At 45.8% G+C, this 13,271-nt stretch overlaps 1 long non-coding RNA gene across 1 annotated transcript; it reads left to right on the top strand.

Moving 5' to 3' along the window:
* Positions 1 to 462: 462 nt before the first annotated feature.
* LOC311117484 lies at positions 463 to 10,676 on the top strand. The gene is made up of 3 exons (XR_014611633.1): positions 463 to 689; positions 2,832 to 2,888; positions 10,509 to 10,676. It is a non-coding gene; the product is annotated as an uncharacterized lncRNA (long non-coding RNA).
* Positions 10,677 to 13,271: the final 2,595 nt, after the last annotated feature.

Genomic DNA, 13,271 nt, shown 5'->3' with positions numbered 1-13,271 from the left:
AAGCATTTCAAGTTCCTGGAGTGGCCTAGCCAGTCTCCAGATCTCAACCCCATAGAATATCTTTGGAGGGAGTTGAAAGTCCGTGTTGCCCAGCGACAGCCCCAAAACATCACTGCTCTAGAGGAGATCTGCATGGAGGAATGGGCCAAAAAAACAGCAACAGTGTGTGAAAACCTTGTGAAGTCTTACAGAAAACGTTTGACCTGTGTCATTGCCAACAAAGGGTATATAACAAAGTATTGATAAACTTTTGTTATTGACCATATACTTAAATACTTATTTTCCACCATAATTTGCAAATAAATTCATTAAAAATCCTACAATGTGATTTTCTGGATTTTCTTTTCTCATTTTGTCTGTCATAGTTGACGTGTATCTATGATGAAAATTACAGGCCTCTCTCATCTTTTTAAGTGGGAGACCTTGCACAATTGGTGGCTGACTAAATACTTTTTTTCCCCCACTGTATATAGAAATCCTATACGTATTAAGGTTATGTCATGGCCATATGATGACATACTCCCTGTCAGCCTGTGACCTTATGGACAGAGACCTGAGGGAAGGGAGGAGGGGTGGACTTTTATGAAGGATGGATGGAGGAGGCAGGTGGGGTGGAAGAGTGATGAGTGGCAGAGGATGGATGGATGACAGGATGGATGGCTGGATGTGGAGAGGGAGTCACTGATCACGTAGGTATCCCCTGGACTGTTAGACTGATCTCTGATTCATCCACACACACATGACACCAGGATCACGTATGGCTCATGTGTGTGTTCATCAGTAGAAGCAGTGCAGGAGTAGGATGTCAGTAAAGTCCCCATAGCCACACACACACACACACACACACACACACACACACACACACACACACACACACATATGAATGGGTCCATTGAGTCAAGCTCTTACTAACCCCTCAAGTCAAAGGTCACAAATCCTGAGTAAGTGCTCACCACTGCAGTACAACAATCAAATCATGAGCAACTTGGGAATGGACAGACACACACACACACACACATAGTTTTGTGTGCCATGCCATCCACAGTGACTAGCTATGACCCTGTTAGCTAACAGTGCAGCCTGGAGGCAGAGTGACTAGGGAAGTGTTGTGTTATGCCCTAATACTACACTACTACTGCAGGCTTGCTCAGCACAGCACACTCACTACCCATCTAGGGCACTACTGTTCTGCCTTTCAGCCATGCTAGGCACTTAACCTAGAAAACTACTACCATAGCCTCCCAGCTGCTCAATCGACTCTGATATGGCATCAAATAATATAGTTACACTTTACGTGAACTCTGTGTCATAACGATGACTTAACGGTCATATTAAACAACATTCTCTTTTTTGACGTGTATTATGTCATTATTACGACAGTGTTCTTTAGCCCTTATAAAGATAATTTAAATGATTGCCGAAGTGTGTGTGGGTGTGGGGGCCTGTGTGTGTATACCATGGCCCTTGTAGACAAGGCATTTTTTCAAGTCAAAGCATGGCATCTTATGTGTGTGCATGTGTGTATGTGTGTGTGTGTGTGTGTGTGTGTGTGTGTGGGTGTGTGTATGTGTGTGTGTGTGTGTGTGTGTGTGTGTGTGGGTGTGTGTGTGTGTGTGTGTGTGTGTGTGTGTGTGTGTCTCCCATAGTTAGTTCTATGGAGTATACTCAGTGTTCTCTCCTCAGGGCAGTCTATGCATAAACAGCAATAAAGGCAGGAGAAAAAATAGTCTTCTAGTCTTTTACATCCTCTCTGTCTGTCTGCTCTGCTCTCTCTTTTCCAGTTGTTTCTCCCCTGGTGAGCATGCTGTAAACCTGGGGCCATGGCTGTAAACCTGGGGTCATGGCTGTAAACCTGGGGTCATGGCTGTAAACATGGGGCCATGGCTGTAAACCTGGGGTCATGGCTGTAAACCTGAGGTCATGGCTGTAAACCTGGGGCCATGGCTGTAAACCTGGGGTCATGGCTGTAAACCTGGGGCCATGGCTGTAAACCTGGGGCCATGGCTGTAAACCTGGGGCCATGGCTGTAAACCTGGGGCCATGGCTGTAAACCTGGGGCCATGGCTGTAAACCTGGGGTCATGGCTGTAAACCTGGGGCCATGGCTGTAAACCTGGGGCCATGGCTGTAAACCTGGGGCCATGGCTGTAAACCTGGGGCCATGGCTGTAAACCTGGGGCCATGGCTGTAAACCTGGGGTCATGGCTGTAAACCTGGGGTCATGGCTGTAAACCTGGGGCCATGGCTGTAAACCTGAGGTCATGGCTATAAACCTGGGGCCATGGCTGTAAACCTGGGGTCATGGCTGTAAACCTGGGGTCATGGCTGTAAACCTGGGGCCATGGCTGTAAACCTGGGGCCATGGCTGTAAACATGGGGCCATGGCTGTAAACCTGGGGTCATGGCTGCCTGGCTCACAGACAACACACTTCTTTAAACACACTCCATGAAACAACAGTGGCATGAGATGAGTGTGTTTGGCTCTGTGTCAGACGCACACGCATGCACACACGCACGCACGACGCACGCACGCACGCACGCACGCACGCACGCACGCACGCACGCACGCACGCACACACACACACACACACACACACACACACACACACACACACACACACACACACAGTCTGAGCGGTGTAGTGTTTGTGAGGTATTCTACTCCCTTACTGTCTTCCTGCGTTGAGGCAAACAAAGCGATAAATGAAGCGTCAGCAGATCTGGATAGAAATAGTTTTTTTTTGGTACTGAGCTTCTGAGACTCCTCGTTTTCCATTTATCTTCCACATAAATCATCTAAATGTGTCTTTCTTTCTCTCCCTCCCTTTACAGGTTTGAGTAGTTACTGTTTTAATCAGAGGACACAGAGGATTTCGTCGACACATTTACGTAAGTCTCAGAAGCATTGTGTGTGTCTGTCTGTGTCTGTGTGCGTGCATGCGTGCGTGTGCATTCATGCATGTGTGTGTCTTGATGTTCACTGGTCTTTGTCCAGACCTTGTCTCTCTCTCTCAGACTGATGCGTCTCTGACAGGCCTGTCTACGGTCTGTCTGGGGCTGTCTATTTGTCTGTCAGCTACTGCTGTCTGCTTCACCTCAATCCAACTGTGTGTGCTTTCACGTGTGTGTATGTGTGTGTGTCTGTACTGTGACAGCTGAGGAGCTGGTAAGGTGAAAGGAGCAGCCAAGTGTTTCAATTCAGATGATTTCAGCTTGGGGGGTGTGTGTCTGAGACCAGTGTTTACTGTGTCTGTGTGGTGGGGTGGATTGGGGTGCTGAGGGTAATTGTGTGTGATGGGTACTGGGGTATTTTTAGAGCTGGTACAGGGGGCGCTGCTTCTGGCCTGACTGGGGGGAAGGGAGGGATGGAGGGAGGGAGGCAAGGGTAGTTAGTGTGTCAATGCCTAGGGCACTGCCACTGTCTGAAAGAAACAGAAGAGGGCAGAGAGATAGAGAGAAAAAGAGACGGCGAGAGGAAGAGAGAAATAGAAAGGCAGGGAGAGAGAGGGAAAAGGGAGATTGAGAGAACAAGGGGGAATAAATAAATAGAGAGAGTGAGTGAGAGAAGAAGCTTGCCCCTGGGTGCCACCTTGGGTACCAGGGTTCACCCTCACACTGCCATGTTGTTGTGGGCTGTGCGTCATTAACCCCCTCTGACACGCAATGATCAGCCCCCAGCACATGAACACACACACACACACACACCCTCAGTCTTACATATCCACTGGCTTGCATTCTACAGTCAAGGCACTAGATCAGCACTCATAGTCTTGGATACAGTCTACAGTCAAAGCGCTCTGTACCTTGTCTGTACAGCGCCAATAAATGGACTTGAGACCAGACCCGCAAATCTAGATATCATGTATTCCCCATCCACAGATGGGCCTTTTTTACTTTAGATCTCAGAGGGACAATTGCCTCTCCAAAACACTCTTTAGTGTTCTAACAAAGAAGATTGTCACAGAGAAATTGCATGCCACCATGAACTGAAATACCTCTACAGGGCTGCATCACTCCAGCTGCTAATGCACACCTGAACCAGGTTATGAAGGGTAGAAGAGGTTCTCTAACACAGAAGAGGGTCATAGAGTGACTACATGCCAACAGAGACAGAGAGATACCGAGTTATACTTCACTACCTGCTATACCAATCTGTTAGCCTGTATAATTTGGGGTTGGAATAGCTTATTTGGGGATGGGAGGAGGGGAGGGGGGCTTTAGGTGCATTAGGCACACACTCACACTTTGCACTCTCAGGCATGCACTCACACACACACACACACACACACATACACACCCTCCACTACACTAAAGCTTATTAATTTCACCTACTCAGCCCTGTCTCTGCAGTCCATTATTCCACAAGAGCTCCATTAGCCTTCATCACGTACCCTAAGAATGGCATAATGGAATGACCCATTACTGTCACACAACTGGATTAGGTAGCAATGACACGGGCGGAGCAACAGCAAAGGGGGGTGGAAAACATACACTACATGACCAAAAGTATGTGGACACCTGCTCATCGCACATCACATTTCAAAATCATGGGCATTCGATTGGAGTTGGTGCCCCCTTTGCTGCTATAACAGCCTCCACTCTTCTGGGAAGGCTTTCCACTAGATGTTGGAACATTGCTGCAGGGACTTGCTTCCATTCAGCCGCAAGAGCATTAGTGAGGTCGGGCACGCAATCGGCGTTCCAATTCATCCCAAAGGTGTTCGATGGGGTTGAGGTCAGGGCTCTGTGCAGGCCAGTCAAGTTCTTCGAACACCGATCTCGACAAACCATTTCTGTATGGACCTCGTTTTGTGCATGGGGGCATTGTCATGCTGAAACCAGAAAAGGGACTTCCCAAACTGTTGCCACAAAGTTGGAAGCACAGAAACGTCTAGAATGTCATTGTATGCTGGAGCGTTAAGATTTCCCTTCACTGGTACCATGAAAAACAGCCGCAGACCATTATTCCTCCTCCACCAAACTTTACAGTTGGCACTATGCATTTGGGCAGGTAGCCTTCTCCTGCCAGATGGTGAAGCATGATTCATCAGTCCAGAGAACGCGTTGCCACTGCTCCAGAGTCCGATGGCGGCGAGCTCTACACCCCTCCAGCCGACGCTTGGCATTGTGCATGGTGATCTTAGGCTTGTGTGCGGCTGCTCGGCCATGGAAACCCATTTCATGAAATTCTCGACGAACAGTTGTTGTGCTGATGTTGCTTCCAGAAGCAGTTCGGTAGTGAGTGTTGCAATCGAGGACAGACGATTTTTATGCGCTATGCGCTTCAGCACTCGCCGGTCCCGTTCTGTGAGCTTATGTGGCCTACCACTTCGCGGCTCAGCCTTTGTTGCTCCTAGACATTTACACTTCACAATAACAGCACATACAGTTGACCGGTGCAGCTCTAGCAGGCAGAAATTTGACGAACTGACTTGTTGGAAAGGTGGCATCCTATGACGGTGACACGTTGAAAGTCACTGAGCTCTTCAGTAAGGCCATCTTACTGCCAATATTTCTCTATGGAGATTGCATGGCTGTGTGCTCGATTTTATACACCTGTCAGCAACGGGTTTGGCTGAAATAGCCTAATTCACTCATTTGAATGGGTGTCCACATACCTTTGTATATATAGTGTATTTGCCTGGGACTGGTAAATGCTCTGTATATAAATAAACAGAGTCAAAGACTGCGTCCCAAATGGCAACCTATTCCCTATGTAGTGCACTACTTTTGACCTGGGCTCAGAAGTCTCTGGTCAAAAGTAGTGCACTGTATAGGGAATAAGGTTCCATTTGGAACGCAGCCTCTAAGAGCAGTTTATGGGACATGGATCCATTTGGACAGATAGTCTCACCACATCAAACATTTATAAAATGGATGCCGTAACCAGGGTCACACAAAATATGGAAGGCAGAAATACCTTAGAATCATTTTAAATAAATCACACCAAATTCTACTACCAAGGAAATGATTAGAAAACTAACCTGAATATCCGCTGAATATACTTTCTGGCAGAAGCTTATTTTAAACAGTATGAATGATAAAGTGTATTATTTCAATGAGGATAAGTGACATAGGGTTTCTTTAAGAAATTGCCTTTATAAATAATGGAAGAAAATATGCATAATTTAGAGAGTAATTCTGCATAATAGTCTAATTTAGCATGTTAGTTTTCTGCTTAATTTATGCTAATTATAAGAATTAGGTTAATGTCGTTATCTGTTAATGTTATAATGTTCATGGTGATAAAAAGAAGGCAGGCTTTCTCAAATCCGCTTCCAATGCCTTTTTACTGAGCCCACACATACGCACATGCACGCACTCACACACGCACACATACACATTTGCAGACTATGGAACTCACACACTAAAGAGCACAGACACACACATAATGGAGTGCACACATTAACAGAATCTGCAGCTACACACGTGCACTATATACTATCCTATCAGTGGATCAGAGAGCACCTCACACCCACCTACCTCACAGCGCCCATGCTGAGCCCGGACTGGGCCTCCTGCCCTCGCTCACCTTCTTTCCTGCAGCCGGGAATCAGCTCCCATCTCCCCCCAACAGCCATGGCCCCCACCACGCTGAGCCCCGACCCTGCACCCTCCATTGCTGTTGACCGGGCCATGTTCCTAACTGCGATCTTCCAATCGTCACATTCTTGGTCACGTACGCCCACCAGCACCTCCGCAGCGGCCTCCAATTCATGCAGAACACGCTCCTACTAAGGGGCATCCGTAAGAGGCAACCACCACCACATTCAGGCAACCACCATCAATGGCGCCCCATCACCTTCAATATCCTCTCCATCAGTATCACTGCTCTCAGGACTCTTCTCACATCCTCACACTCACCATCTTCAGTTTCCTTCTCTGCACCACTTCCACTACCATGCCCTTCAGAGTCTCTGTTCAGCACAGACATAGACCTCCCCATCACCAGACCCTGGTTCCAATCACACCTGAAGTCATCCGAAGCCTACTACATCTGCTCAAACCCAATGCATGTCCGATACGCCCAACAAACCGTCGTCGGGCCCCAGGCTTAACCACACCTGGATTTCACCACGTTTGAGACCAACCTCCACCATCACCTGCTAGCCGACGCACCAACAATCCAGCCCTCCAGACACTTCCGTCAAATCCGTCCCGAAAAGGGCCTCATGCCCACATTCCCGTCCATTCAACAAGCAGAAGGCTAAAACCCATATGTACTCCTCCAGTTGGCTGGATTTTCCTTTTGGGGGGACCAGCTCAACCTCGGGCAACGACCGGGGGCTGTCCCTGCAAGCTGACCCTGCCGGGAAGCCAGCTACAAACCCCGATCCACGACCAGGGGCTGGCCTCCCCGACCACCATCCATACCAAACTCTATCAACTGCTATCCCTTCTGACATGTTTGTCAGATGGCGAGAAGCTGAACTCCTGAAACCAGGCAGAACTTTCCTCTCTTGCCAACTCCTTATGGAATTGTCATGCTAAAAATTGTTTTGCCCGACAATGACGGCAATGGAGTTGGCAAGAGCACAAACAGATCTGGAGCCAGGCTAGACAGAATTAGCCATGCCCTACCATTTGGGAACACTTGTCTGTACAACAGGGATATACACTAACCCTTCTGTTCTCTAGTAGAAGTTAAACCGATTCAAGGCTTTCCTCTGTGATTCCACATTAGTGAAATCAACTCTTATCAAGATGTGGCTTTACCCCTTTGGTGTGGAGGACAAAAGGAAGGTCATACATAAACATACTGTAGCTGCCCTAGTTTTATGGGTTGATCTGTTATGAAGTGCTGTTCTTATTTTCAAGTAGTGCACACACACTCCAGGAACCGGGCACACACACTCCAGGAACCGGGCACACACACTCCAGGAACCGGTTGCACCAGTTGGGCGTAAAAAAGTTGGTCTTAAATGCTAGGTCGGGCATAGATATGTTCGACTTTGGGATCAAAAACACCTGTTGCACCAACCAAAAATAAGACTAGTCGTAGCTAAGTCCGGCGTAAGCAATACTCATTCATGAGATGTGATGCATCATAATGATGGTTGCGAGGCAGTGCCCGTTACTAGGCTGTTACCATCCTTGTGGCAGTTCTAAACTTTGTGAGGCATGTCTCTAGCATGGCTCAGGCTAAGACCCAGATGCAGACACAGGAGGCGGATAGTACGAGTCAGACTGTATTACACCACAAGGGGCAGGCAATCGGTAGGTCAAGCCAGGCAAAGAGTTGTAATCCAAATCAGAGTCAGGCAGGTACAGGACGGCAGGCAGGCAGGCAGGATCAGGGTCAGGACAGGCAGAAAGGTCAGAACTGGGAAGACTAGGAAAACCAAGAACTTGCGCACTGGAAACACAGGAACATGCTGGTAGGACTTGACAGGACAAGACGAACTGGCAACAGACAAACAGAAAACGCAGGTATAAATACACAGGGGATAATGGGGGAAAATGGGAGACACCTGGTGAGGGGACAAGCACAAAGACAGGTGAAACAGATCAGGGTGTGACAGTCCCATCACTTCACAAAGTCCACCACTATACATGCACGTTTTCTTAACCACAACTGGATGTATCCATAAAGAATTACTGTGGGAATAAATATCACTAAATGACGAAACTATTGGAATAAAGTACGCTAATGCCATTGAAGGCATGTATCAAATTGTTGCTTACTGAAATTCCCAGTCATCCAACCATTTTAAATACTTAGCCGTGTGTGGTCAACTATAATTTCAGCACCGTTATGATTGGGACAGCGTTATCGCTCTGCTTTGAGACAAACGTTGGGACTCGTCTTGATAAATCAATCAATGTAAGATTTTTGTTTTCACGGAATCTCCGTTTGGATATTTGGTTACAATTAGACTGGGAAAATGTTGCCAAATTGAGGTGAGTGTTCATGATGATAATCTTTAGTCTAGTTTGCTCGTCTAACAGTGTTATTAGAACAGTAGGGCAGACAGCAGGGTAGACTTACCCCAGGTTTCTACCCCTAGGGCCCAGTGATAGAAGTAGTCCTGACCTGATTGTTGTGAAACCTCTGTAAACTACTGCATATCTACTAGGTCACCTCTGTTTATGCGTATCTGCTAGGTCACCTAGAAAAGACAATAACCTATATCTGCAAAGCAGCCCCACATTCTTAGAAAAAAGGTGCTATCTAGAACCTAAAGGGGTTCTTCGACTGTCTCCATAGGATAACCATTTGAAGAACACTTTTTGGTTCCAGGTAGAACCCTTTTGGTTCCAGGTAGAACTCTTTTGGGTTCCATGCAGAGCCCTTTCTACAGGGGGTTCTGCCTGGAACCAAAACGGGTTCTACCTGGGACCAAAAAGGGTTCTACCTAGAACCAAAAAGGGTTATTCTAATGGTTCTCCTATGGAGATCCTTTCGGAACTATGTTTATGAGGATCTTTACTAATTTAGAGTGTAGAGACTAGCATGCTATAGGGGGAACTATAGTGACCTATATTGATGCTCTCACTTGAATGTGATACTGGAGAGAAGTAAAGAGAGAGAGTGTGTGTTAGGGAGTAGAGTGAGACATTGATATGTGGGTCTGTGCAGAGCCTCATGTCTTTCCTTTGTTGTCTCCACTCTTTCCTTCATCCATCCTTCCATTCTCTCACCCAGCTATGTGTGTGTGTGTGTGTGTGTGTGTGTATGTGTGTGTGTGTGTGTGTGTGTGTGTGTGTGTGTCAGATGAAGCCAATGGAATGCTGGAATATCTGTATCCTCCTCCCCAGGGGCAGATTAGGTATTTTGTAGCATGGTGTTGGGTTGACATATCACCAGATGGTTTATGCATGGGAGTGTGTGTGTGTGGGTCGCGCACAGGTTTTGAATGAGAATTGGGTATTACCCCAGGGGTAACAAGCTGTTGTAGACTAACGTTGTACAATTAATGTATTATTTACAGTTTCCACTCAGTGTGCTTTAAATGTACTTTTGATGTTGGAGAATCAACCAAACAATACATTTTTGCCAAATGTATTTTGTATTTCATAATGTATTTAGTTTGTTGAAATGGAGGGGAATGTTGAATGAATGGTCAGTGTCTTCAGCTGCTGTGTGATTGAGTGGGGTTGGTTAAGGGTCTGGGTCTGGGTTTGGGGGCCAGAGTGTATGGGGCTAATGGGCTGAGATGGTAGCCTCTTCTATGTTATGGTATTCTGGGTCTGGAGGCCTGGGGGAACAGGGTCCTGGAAGTCTGGACTATTGTAGGAGAAGGAGGGTGGGGGTAGTGCTGGGCCTGGGGACTGGGGTACTGATTCTGGTACCGGTAATGGTTTGGGGTAATGTGGTAGTGGAGGAGAGGGGGATACTGGTCTGTGTGATGTCTAAATCTCTCCTCTCTTAGGAACTTGTCTCTGGGCAGCTCTCTCTAGGCCAGCCACGCTCACACACTGAACTCTCTCTCTCTCTCTCTCTCTCTCTCTCTCTCTCTCTCTCTCTCTCTCTCTCTCTCTCTCTCTCTCTCTCTCTCTCACACATAGGTCAGAGACGTATCAGGAATCGTGACTGGTGAGGAGAAACAGAGGGGAGAGATGTTGGCGCAGGGCGGGCCTTGGGCCCTGTCTGTCATGTCGCTGGTCCTGCTGCTGTGGCAGGAAGTGTCTGCTATCGAGGTTCCTCTCGATCGTAAGTCCATCAATCACATCGCAAACACATAGCTGGCATTGATCATGGTAAAGCAATGGTTCTCTTACCATTTAGACACCAATGAATTTTAAAAAGCATGCTACATCCCATTCTAACCCACTAGAGACACTTAACTTTGACAGCTTTCAGAAGGAATTCCACATTCCATCAATGTCTTTAATATACTGTAAGATCAAGGGATCTCGAATATGTATTACTCAACACAATGATCCTGTTTTTACATCTGCAGATCTAGCTCCATATACAGTGATGTCTTTAACAATAGGTTTGGAGCTCACCATCCCTCTTCTTACACACTCACACACAGACAAACACACATGCACACACACAATACTGATAATATCTTATGGTAATAGCGCATCATTTTTAATTATTTTGTTTTAAGCCTTCCCCAAACCTTAGCCCTAACCTTAACCACTCTGAATGAATACCTAAACTGTTAACCTTTGAGTTGTTTCTGTTTTAACCCTGTAACCACGCGGAATTAATGTGACGTTCATCCATAATACGTCGAATTTCGAAGGGAAACTATGAGATCTTGTTGCACACATGCACACACACACACACACACACACACACACACACACACACACACACACACACACACACACACACACACACACACACACACCCATACCAGGCCATTATAACATGTATGAAAGCTCCTGACCATAGTGTCCAATCGGACTGACTCCAGTGGGAATATGAAACAAAGAGACAAAGTGAAAGAGAAGTAGCCATTTCTCTTTCCTTTCACTCGGTTTTTGTTATAAAGGACAATAATATCTGAGAATGTCTCACAGTGGCATTATGAAAAATGATTTGATAGCAGATATGGGCACCTGCTATTCGGTGGTCAAACACACACATATGCGAGTACACACGCACACCACTTATTGTCTACCTCTTTATGTGTCTCAAACACACAGGGAATGGACACACACACACACACGGCCATCAGCTGTCATCACCTCTGTAGTCTCCACCTCATCTCCCCCCTACGGCGCTGTCTTTCTCAATGTCTCTTTATACCCCACAACCTTTCACCCCTGGCCTCAGGAAGCTCTATTGATTAGTGTCAGACAGAGGACACACACAACAGGGGAAGAGAGAGAGAGAGAAGCCCCCCACAGAGTAAAATACATAATACCCTTATAACCCTTCGACCTCTCCCAAATATATTCATCACCAGTGAGAGAGAGATAAAGAGATGGGAAGAGAGAGAGAGGCAGAGAAAGACAGACAGACAGACAGACAGACAGACAGACAGACAGACAGACAGACAGACAGACAGACAGACAGACAGACAGACAGACAGACAGACAGACAGACAGACAGACAGACAGACAGACAGACAGACAGACAGACAGACAGAGGGAAAGAGAGACAAAGAAAACCAAGAAAGAAAATCAGGCTGTGTCTGAAAACAGGTGTTTTTTCAGCCCTCGGGCCTCATTTATAAACTTTGTGTATGGACAAAATATCCCCCAAAACATGTGTGCACCAGTTTTCATGCAAAAGTTGGCATTTATACAAACTGAACTTGACGTGAGAATGTGCTTATCCTCCCACAAACTTTAGACTGTGTGTACACACAGTTTCTGGTGGTTGAAGTATTGCATTGCAAGAAGGCAAAAGTAGCCTAGTAGCCTTGTGCAAATGGGGAATATATGGTGACTTATTCATTTTTTAAAATCAGTTAGCTAAATCTAATAACGAGATGGAATAATGTTCTGTTAGTGAGAAGCGCGAAAATCTATTTATTTTATCTTCACATTCTAAAATAATTAGAAATAGGCATATATTTCCTCTTATTTATTTAATTTCCATGATTGCAGAATAAATTCCTCACCTTTTCTGACTGTGATGGTTTCATAGGCTACTCGTGAAATAGCCTATAGCCCTACAACAAGTTAGGATAGGCTACCATTCGTCCCATCTCTCATTTAATTGGACCCACTTCACAGTAGTAAATAGATTAGCTATTTCAAGTATTTTGTTCTATGCATCTGATCCAAAGTGCAGTTTAACGGTAGAACAGACAGTTTACCTTTTCCATTGAAGTTTGTAGGCTACGTCTGAATACTATAATGTCACATTTATCGAGTAGACAATATTTCATTTATAAACATAATAGCCTACATATAAATTCCTCACCTTTTCTGGCCATGATGACTTCATATTCCTGAAGTAGCCATACAACAAAATACTATGAGCATCTCTCATTTAATTGGGCCTACTAGATAGGCTATTATAATGTCAAGATTTTGCTCTAGCCTATGCATCCAACATGGTGCGTGGTTTGTAACTTACAGTAGAATTTATCAGGTGAAAAGACAGTTGATCTTTTGCATTGAAGTGTGTAGGCTACCACTGTAAGTAGGCCTACTATAGTTTAAAAAAAAACATAATCTGAGTAGACAAGTGTTTCAGAATTCACGGGCAATGCAGCATATTTAGGTTAGGGGAAAAAGTGAATGCAAACATTATTGCATTCAAACTAACTGTTTACAGGTCTACAACAATTTGCAATTGTTTTTGTCTTTCAGAAATGGTCAGATACAGCAAATGTCACTGAAAAAGAAAAACTTCTGCCA

The sequence above is a fragment of the Coregonus lavaretus genome (assembly GCF_964263955.1).
Source record: "Coregonus lavaretus genome assembly, contig: HAP1_SCAFFOLD_9213, whole genome shotgun sequence".
NCBI lineage: Eukaryota > Metazoa > Chordata > Actinopteri > Salmoniformes > Salmonidae > Coregonus > Coregonus lavaretus.
Note: the sequence above shows the minus strand (reverse complement) of the source record. Positions and strands in the feature narration are given on the sequence as shown.